Consider the following 8,867-nt stretch of genomic DNA (forward strand, 5'->3'; position numbering starts at 1 on the left):
GTCCATGATCACATCCGGGACTCCGAACTACCTTCGGTGCATCAAAACACATATGCTCATAATACCGATCGTCACCTAATGTTAAGCGTGCGGACCCTACGGGTTCGAGAACTATGTACACATGACCGAGACTCATCTCCGGTCAATAACCAATAGCAGAACCTTGATGCTCATATTGGCTCCCACATATTCTACGAAGATCTTTATCGGTCAAACCACATAACAACATACGTTGTTCCCTTTGTCATCGGTATGTTACTTGCACTACAAAAAAAGACACATCCGTGACATTTTGGGCCGAACGAAATTTTTTTCTGTCATACATATGACACTTCTATGATGATAATTGTGACAAAACCTGGTATCATCATAGATGTGTTGGGCTCCTACTTCTATGACAAAAAATCATGACAGAAAATGGGCTTTTCATCCTGGGCGGGCCGGAGACGCAGCTGCATGACATTCTTTGGGCCGTCCATGACGGAAAAAACCGTGGTAGAAGCAAGGGGGAGGAAAATTTCGGGGAGTTCCCGGTTACGGTGGGAGGTCGAGGGCTGAGCGATGCGCGTTTCTCTCGTACACGTACGCGCGTGTGTGCGAGGCATTGGTTCTAACTGAACCTGAGCGAGGCGTTGGGCTCTAACTGAACCCGAGCGATTGCACTGCAGGCTATGCGTTACTGAACCCGAGCGATCGATCGATGGCTATTAACTGAACCCGATCGAGCGATTCCTTCGCTACTGCTGCTAACTGAAGCCGATTGATGCTGCCTCTGGATGAACAGTGAGCGTTGCGGGTGGGGGGGTGTTGGTGTCAAAACCGGCGGATCTCGGGTAGGGGGTCCCGAATTGTGCGTCTAGGCGGATGGTAACAGGAGACAAGGGACAGAATGTTTTTACCCAGGTTCGGGCCCTCTCGATGGAGGTAAACCCTACTCCTGCTTGATTAATATTGATGATATGGGTAGTACAAGAGTAGATCTACCACGAGATCAGAGAGGCTAAACCCTAGAAGCTAGCCTATGGTATGATTGTTATTCGTCCTACGGACTAAAACCCTCCGGTTTATATAGACATCGGAGAGGGCTAGGGTTACACAGAGTCGGTTACAATGGGAGGAGATCTACATATCTGTATCGCCAAGCTTGCCTTCCACGCCAAGGAAAGTCCTATCCGGACACGGGACGAAGTCTTCAATCTTGTATCTTCATAGTCCAAGAGTCCGGCCAAAGGTTATAGTCCGGCTATCCGGACACCCCCTATTCCAGGACTCCCTCAGTAGCCCCTGAACCAGGCTTCAATGAAGACAAGTCTGGCGCGCAGATTGTCTTCGGCATTGCAAGGCGGGTTCCTCCTCCGAATACTTCATAGAAGATTTTGAACACAAGGATAGTGTCTGGCTCTGCAAAACAAGTTCCACATACCACCGTAGAGAGAATAATATTTACACAAATCTAATCTGCTGACGTATTCTGCAGTGTGTCATCACACCACATCCAAGTCTTTATTCGAATCGTTTTTACTGTCCCACCTCAGCGCGTTTCGCGAGGTGGTTTCCTTTGGCACGTCCTGTCGAAGCAGAGATCGTGTCCCCTTATTCCGAGATTCTCATCAATACGGGCGTGGGTAACCCAACCGTGCCATTGATTACGGCGCTTGGGAGATAAGCGAGTTTTACCAGGCTGGTGGGGGCACATAGTTTTGTCCGCCCATATAAGGGGATAAGGATCCACCTTTTTCATCCATGCCTTCTTCCTCCTTTGCTCATCCATTTTCGCACACTCGAGCTCCAGCGCCCAAGTCCACGTTCCCCACCTCAACCTTCTCCAAGCATGTCCGGAGCGGGAGGCAAGTGGATGGTCTCCTCCATCACGGAGGGACACATCAAGAAACTGAAGAAAGCCGGATACTTGTCCGATGACATCGCGCACCGGCTCCCAGACGAGGGGCAGCTCATCCCCACCCCCAGGCCCCATGAGAGGGTGGTGTTTCTCACCCATTTCCTCCGCGGACTGGGCTTCCCTCTCCACCCGTTTGTCCGGGGGCTCATGCTCTACTACGGCCTGGATTTCCACGATCTGGCCCCAAACTTCATCCTCAACATCTCGGCGTTTATCGTCATGTGTGAGGCCTTCCTCTGCATCCAACCCCACTTCGGCTTATGGCTGAATACCTTTAATGTCAAGCCAAAGGTAGTGCGCGGCCGCCAGGCGGAGTGCGGAGGCGCCATGGTGGGCAAGATGCCCAACGTCCTATGGATCGAGGGCTCCTTCGTGGAGACCATAAAGGGGTGGCAATCGGGGTGGTTCTACATCACTGAGCCGCGTGACCCTGAACGGGTCGCAGCCCCCAAGTTCCGATCCGGAATCCCTACGCGGCTCACCTCCTGGACGGAGAAGGGCCTGCCGTGGGGTAAAAAAGGAGAGCTGACCGGACTCCAAACATGAATCCAAAACCTGGGAGCAAGAAGCTCAAACTTGTCAATGTGGTCCAGGTCATGCTCATCCGCCGGATTCTCCCGTGCCAACGACGGGCTTTCAGCTTGTGGGAGTTCAATCCAGCCCAGCACCGAACTCTGAGCAGGCTCTTCGACACATCGTACGAAGATGCCTGGAAGGTGCTGTTCAAGGGCGCCGAGGCTCCTGCATCCACCACTGAAGATCGCGGATTCAGCGCGCAGCGTCAAGCCAGTGCGGTAAGCTATTTTTACCTCTTACAGGATATTTGTCTTTCATAGTTTGACTCTATACGGGATCTAAGCTCCCGTGCCTTTGACAGGAATGGTTGGAGACGGCCGAACAGATTGACTGTCCGGCCCCTCTGCTCGAAGAACCAGCCGATGCTCGCTTGGCGAAGCTGCTGGCTCCGGCACCTTACGTGGTGCCGGAGAAGAAGGCCAAGAAGAAGGCCACGGAACCCGGAAGAGTTCCCGGCGCCCGGCGGAGTCGGACTCGTCTTCCATGACTCCGAGGCGCACTCCTCCCATGAAGATGAGGAGGAGGAAAAAGAGGTTTCTTCCCCAGCAGGGGGAGAAAAGAAAAGGAAGGCCGCCCCAACTGGGGAGGCCGGAGGGTCCAAGAAGGGAAGGACCCTTCCTCCGGACTACTCCACCAACGCCGATGACGGCGAAGAGGAGTGGCCGCTCAGGGCCAAGCCCCTGGCAAAGTCGTAAGTATTCGGACACCAGAGTGACTCATGGTGCTACTTTATTGCACAGCTTTTCCTTACGCCGAATATGATTATGCAGTCCGCCCAAAGCCCAGCTCGACGTGTCGTCGAGCGGTTCCTTGGATTCGTCGGATGTGAACAACACTTCACTTCCGACCGCTACCTCCCCTCGCCCTACGGACGACACCGAGGTGCTGTCCCAAAAGGTTCCAAGCCAGGAGGAGGCGGTCCTGGAGGCGCCGCAAGGCGACCTCCCGGACTCCAGGCGCAAAGGGGACAAAATCCCCAAGGGCTCCAAGTCCGGCCCTGGGCCGGACACCGCACCGGAACCTTCAATGATTCCGGAGTCCGGCAGGCGCCCCCTAGTAAGAAGGGCAAGCCTATGACACCGGTGACCTCCGCCCAACCGGAGGCACCGGATAATTTGCTGGAGGTGCTTAACGGCGCCTCCATCGACGAGGAGCACCGCACTATTATGAGTGCGGTGATCTAGAAGGTTCTGTCCGCCAAGAGCGGGCTGACTGAAGCCTGTGCCAGCCTGTCTAACAGGCTTTGAGGTATGTACCTAAGATATGTGAAAATATGACCGCATGGACAATAGCCCCTGATGCTCTGTTTGGCGTTCGGAAAGAAAAGCCAAATAGAGGATCTAATAACATTCGCAGGAGTCTAACATAATTAAGTCAATATGCGTATGCAGGCTTCGCTGCTCGGCGTCTCTGCCGTCACTGACTCAGAGTCTGTGGCATTATTGGACGACTAATCATACAGGCAGTCTTGTCGGCTCGGGTTCCGAGTCAAGAACGGTGCCTCGGTCTCTGCGAGAGGAAAGGGTAGCTTCGTTGCGGAGTAAAAAGGTCAAGTAATATTTTACTCGTGTGGTGAGTATAGACTCCCGTGACATAAAACACAAGATCTCGTAGTTTGACATATAAATGACAGGTACTGCTATTGGTGTCTCTAGGTTTGCCACGACTGATGTGGCGACCTTATGGCAACGGCGGGTGATCCGAGAACCGAAAATCTTGAGCGCGGTCTACTGGTACAGCAGGCAGAGTAGCCCCGGGCGGTGAGATAGTAGTCCTTATTGAGTCGAGGTGTTTGGCTCGCGGGTCCATTAAGATCGCTACCGGTTCACTCGATAGAGAATAGAAGGCGTTCGGTCTACATAGTTTAGAGAGCATTGGACTCGAAGTACGGCGAATAGGACTCCGAGCGACTAACGTGATCGGACCATGAGAACGCCAAATATGCGTCAAAGGCCGAAAGCCAAAAAGCCCTGACAAGAATGTGAGTGCGAAGTAAAGAAGTGCTAGCGTGCGGGGTATGGTCTATTCTTTAATGATAGAAGCATCACGTTGGAATAAGTGAATTACTTGTTACTACCAGGAGTCCGTGTATGCTGTCGTATAGGTAGCATTTCTCAGATAATTGCCCGTAGCGTGTCAGATGCCACGCCTTCTATCGGGCCGAGTGAGGGGTAGCTCGACTATGAGATAGGCTGTTCTGGTCTAGTATGCTGAGGCCGTGACACCCTGGTGCCCTTGTAGGCGAGCCAGCTGAAGCAACTGTGTAGAGCTCCATATAGGTGCAAGATCCGAACAGGCCAATGAAGGGCCTCATTATAGTTCACGCATGTGCCTGCGAGAGGACTCTAGCCATGGGAGCTACTATTGGCAGCTAAAGTGAGGCGGCTCGTGGATGCTCGTCCTATGTGAGGCTATGATAGTTATTATTCAAGCGCTGCTCTGCCTTAGGGCTAGCATCTGAGGGATTGCCCCGGTAGTGCCCACTTCGCCACTTGCTCTACGTAGCATATCTTGGGTGGGCGAAAAAGTGCGAAAATGCGGAGAAGCTGGTGAAGGAGGGCCACCGCGGGCAAGGAGCATCGCCGCCCCGAGAGATGTACTATGAGGGCATTCCTGACAGGCGCCCGCCTTGTGGCGGTATTAATGTTCTCCTCATGGTGATGTATACTTTTTGTGATTAAACTTTGCTCGGTGTCTTACCCTCTCGTTGCCTCTGAAAACATTGATTGCAATTAATGTCTAAATAAATTGGAATATGGTCCAAGTAATAAATGCCCAAGTTTCCTTAGGATCCCAATTCCAATAGGATCCCCAGGCCTCATTAGCCCATACTGCTCCACAAAGAATACCTACGGTTAAAAGGGTAAATCCTAGGCTAATGACACGATAACTCCAAGAATCCAAACGCTCCGTTAATTGATATTTGTAATAATTTGGAAATGAAGGGACAGAGGTTCTTTTTAAAGCACTTCTTTTTGCATAAAAATATTTAATATCACTAAAGAAAAATGTTTTATTTAAAACATTTTTTTTCTTTTTAGAAAAGAAATGGAAATTATTTCGAAATCTAATGATTAGAATAGCGGCAGATAATAAGGATCCGCACAAAAGAGTTGCATAGCTTAATAACATCATACTGACATGCATCATTAACCACTGAGATTGTAGAGCAGGTACTAGTATCGTGGATTGATGCATTTCAGTTAAAAGACCCGATGTGGCAAAGCCTTGCGTTAAAATAGTACTTGGCGTAGTTATTGTGCTTAAATCATTTTTAGAGTTCTGTATTTTAGGAATGGTATGAAGAATATACAGGGCCCATGAAAGGAAGATCAATGACTCATATAAATTACTTAATGGAAAATGTCCCGAGGAAGCCCAACGAGAAACTAAGAATCCTGTTATAGAGAAAAAAGTAACTATCATTCCTTTTTCTGACGAATCGCGTAATCCTCCAAGTTCACGAACTAATAAGGTTATAAAATGAATCGTAATCACAATTGAAATCGTTGAGAAAGAGATATGAGTTAGTATATGTTCTAAAGTTGCAAATAGCATAAGGGGAAGGTCCCATTACAAAATTGTAAATTTCGAATTGATTTCTAATCTATTGTATTCTTTTTCAAGAATGCCGCCACTCGGATTCGAACCGAGATGCTTGAGCACTGCTTCCTAAGAGCAGCGTGTCTACCAATTTCACCATGGCGGCTAACTTCAAATAATAGGTAACTTAAAAGAATAATAGCTATTATCTTGGGAATCGTCGATATTGGGAAAGTCCATAAAATTTAGGAACATTAGAGTTTTCATTAAAATAGACTTCGTTTGGTAGTATCGTTTCCATTTTTTTTTTTTACAATAAACTTTGCTTTGCCCAATAGTAAATTTTAGTAAACTTGAGAGGATCTAATAATATTCGCAGGAGTCTAACATAAGTATGTCGATATGCGTATGCAGGCTTCGCTGCTGACCTCTGCCGCACTAACTGCAGAGGTGGACACGCTGAAGCAGAACCTCGAGTGGTCCGAGCAAGAGCTCAGCCTTGCCAAGAAGCAGCTTGAGGACAAGGAAGGTAAGTGATACCTTATGCAAGTATATAAAAGGTGCAGTTGCAAAAAATGACAGGATCAACGTGACTATTGTAGGGGCCACAACTGAGGTGGCGACCCTGAAGCAAGCGCTGTCCGAGGCCGAAGACAAAGCGGTTGCGGAGCGCACCGAGCGAGGAAAGCAGGAAGCGCGGGTGGAGGAGGTGCAGAAAGAGCTCCAGGCTCTCGTGAAGAAACACGGGAGTTTGGAGCTTGACTCAAAGACGCGAGAGTCCGAGCTCGCGGCAGCCCTCGACAGCGCCAAGGCTGCCAAGGCCGAAGCCCAAAAAGCCCTCCAAGAAATTGAGGCGATGAAGAAGATAGCGGCGGGTAAGGCATTCATTATGCAAAGCAAGCATGTGAAAGTGGATTACTTTTTACTTACCCGAGTCCGGAGCTCTCCAGGAGCGTTCGCAGATTTGCCCCGCAGCGTGTCAGATGCCGCCGCCTACTACCGGGCCGAGGAAGGGAGCTCGACGGAGAAGATGTTCTGGTCTCAGTATGCTGAGGCCGGACACCCTGTACCCTTGAGCGACCAGTTGAAGCAGTTGGTCGAGCTCCATAAGGTGGCCAAGCAGGCCATGAAGGGTATCACAGTCCGGCTGTGGCCTAAAGAGGCCGTGCCTAGGAGCTACTTCGGGCTGGTGAGGCGGCTGGTAGATGCCTGTCCACGGCTTGAAGTAATCAAGTGCTCCGTCTGCATCGAGGGTGCCCGTAGGGCGCTTGCCCATGCTAAAGTGCACTGGGGCAAGATGGATGCGGAGAAGCTTGTGAAGGACGGGCCACCGCAGGGCAAAGAGCATCGCCACCCCGAGATGTACTATGAGGGCGTCCTGAAGGGTGCCCGCCTTGTGGCGGATGAATGTCCCAAGGATGTAATATTTGAGTAAACTCGCTCGTGTTATCCTGTGCGCTGAAAACTTGTTCATATGCGCTATGCAATGCTTGTTTTAATTTAAAATATTATCTTCTATGCGGCCATTTATAAAATCTGAGAGATGGTGAGTCGTCGGCTTCTGCCCCCATGCCACGGGTGCTGGGGTGTTCGGGATAAACCTGAGCACTCTTTTTCCCATTCTTGGGTCCTTCGAGGGAGGTGCTCAGCACAACAAACAAGGCAATCGGACTATAATGCGTTATCACTCTCACTTAGCCATAGAATTCTATAATTTTAAATTTCGGCGAAGCCCCTAGTGTTCGAAAGACCAAGTTCGGGGCGCTATACACAGCTAGGCCGGACAAAGCCGACTCCTCGCTCTAAGCGGCATAAGTCTGTAGGGACTCGAAACCTCTTGAACAACGACCAGCTGTTGCCCTATCATGACAGTCAGTTTTAGCTTTCTCTACTGAGGTGCTTAGCCCAGCTCAACTGGGGCACAATCGCAGTACTTCTCCTAGCGCTACCTTAGCCGATATAGCAGAACGTAAGGTACCAAAACATGGGAGCCGGGCAAACCCAACTATTGACCAAAGACATGATTCGGAGCTGATGCATATAATGCTATAAGTTCGGAGGGACGCGCTTGTGAAAGTGTTCGGACTTCTCACGCCGTATTATGGGGTGCTTGAGCCCCTGGCATATTGGCCGTACCAAAGTGTACGGGTGCTAAATGTCATGAATGAACATATATATTGAAAAAGGAATAAATAGAGAAGGCAATAATAAGCTGAAGCTAAGCATTGTTTATTTTAAACGGCTGCTGCAAAAGCAGAACGATACAAATAGTGCGGTAAGCATGAGAGGGACTATTTAACATGTCCCCTCCAGGGGTAGGCTGTGGAATGGTATGTGAAACAGGTATACTGCTCGTTATAGAGACCACCTGGGAGTTCCATAGTGCGGCGTAGCTTTCTGCTCCCCTGGTTGTTGTATCGTTTGTGCGGCAATTTTACTGCCGACCCGGTCCTCCGGAGAGTGGAGTCCTGAAAGTAAGAAAAAATGACAAAAATCGGCAGCCCCTAGTGCGGTTAAGCCGCGTTTCGGGCGTGCCATGATGGTGCCCCTCCCCCTGTGCCCATGGTATTTTCAGAGCGTAATTATGTACGCGTAGCACTGATTTCGCCGTTTCGTGAGGGCTGGGGTTGGGGCCGCATTGCTACGCTTGCTCGGAACGCGCCAGACGGTCTTGTTGTAGGTTGCTCCGGGCGCGCTTGACGGTGTCCGGACGTTTAATAGCCGGACTGAAGAATTGCCTCGAGAGGCTGCTTTGTACTTCCGCTGCAAGGGCCGCCATATGCTCCTCCGTTCGGAGAGAGCGTTCGGTGTTTCCATTGACCGTAATGACTCCTCGAGGGCCTGGCAT

The 8,867-nt window shown here is 50.3% G+C and overlaps 1 non-coding gene across 1 annotated transcript; it reads right to left on the minus strand.

Annotated features, from left to right (window-relative positions):
• Positions 1-6,105: 6,105 nt before the first annotated feature.
• On the minus strand, positions 6,106-6,185 carry TRNAL-UAG. Its single transcript has one exon. It is a non-coding gene; the product is annotated as a tRNA-Leu (tRNA).
• Between the last annotated feature and the right edge of the window lie 2,682 nt (positions 6,186-8,867).

The sequence above is a fragment of the Triticum urartu genome, chromosome 6 (assembly GCF_003073215.2).
Source record: "Triticum urartu cultivar G1812 chromosome 6, Tu2.1, whole genome shotgun sequence".
Lineage (NCBI taxonomy): Eukaryota > Viridiplantae > Streptophyta > Magnoliopsida > Poales > Poaceae > Triticum > Triticum urartu.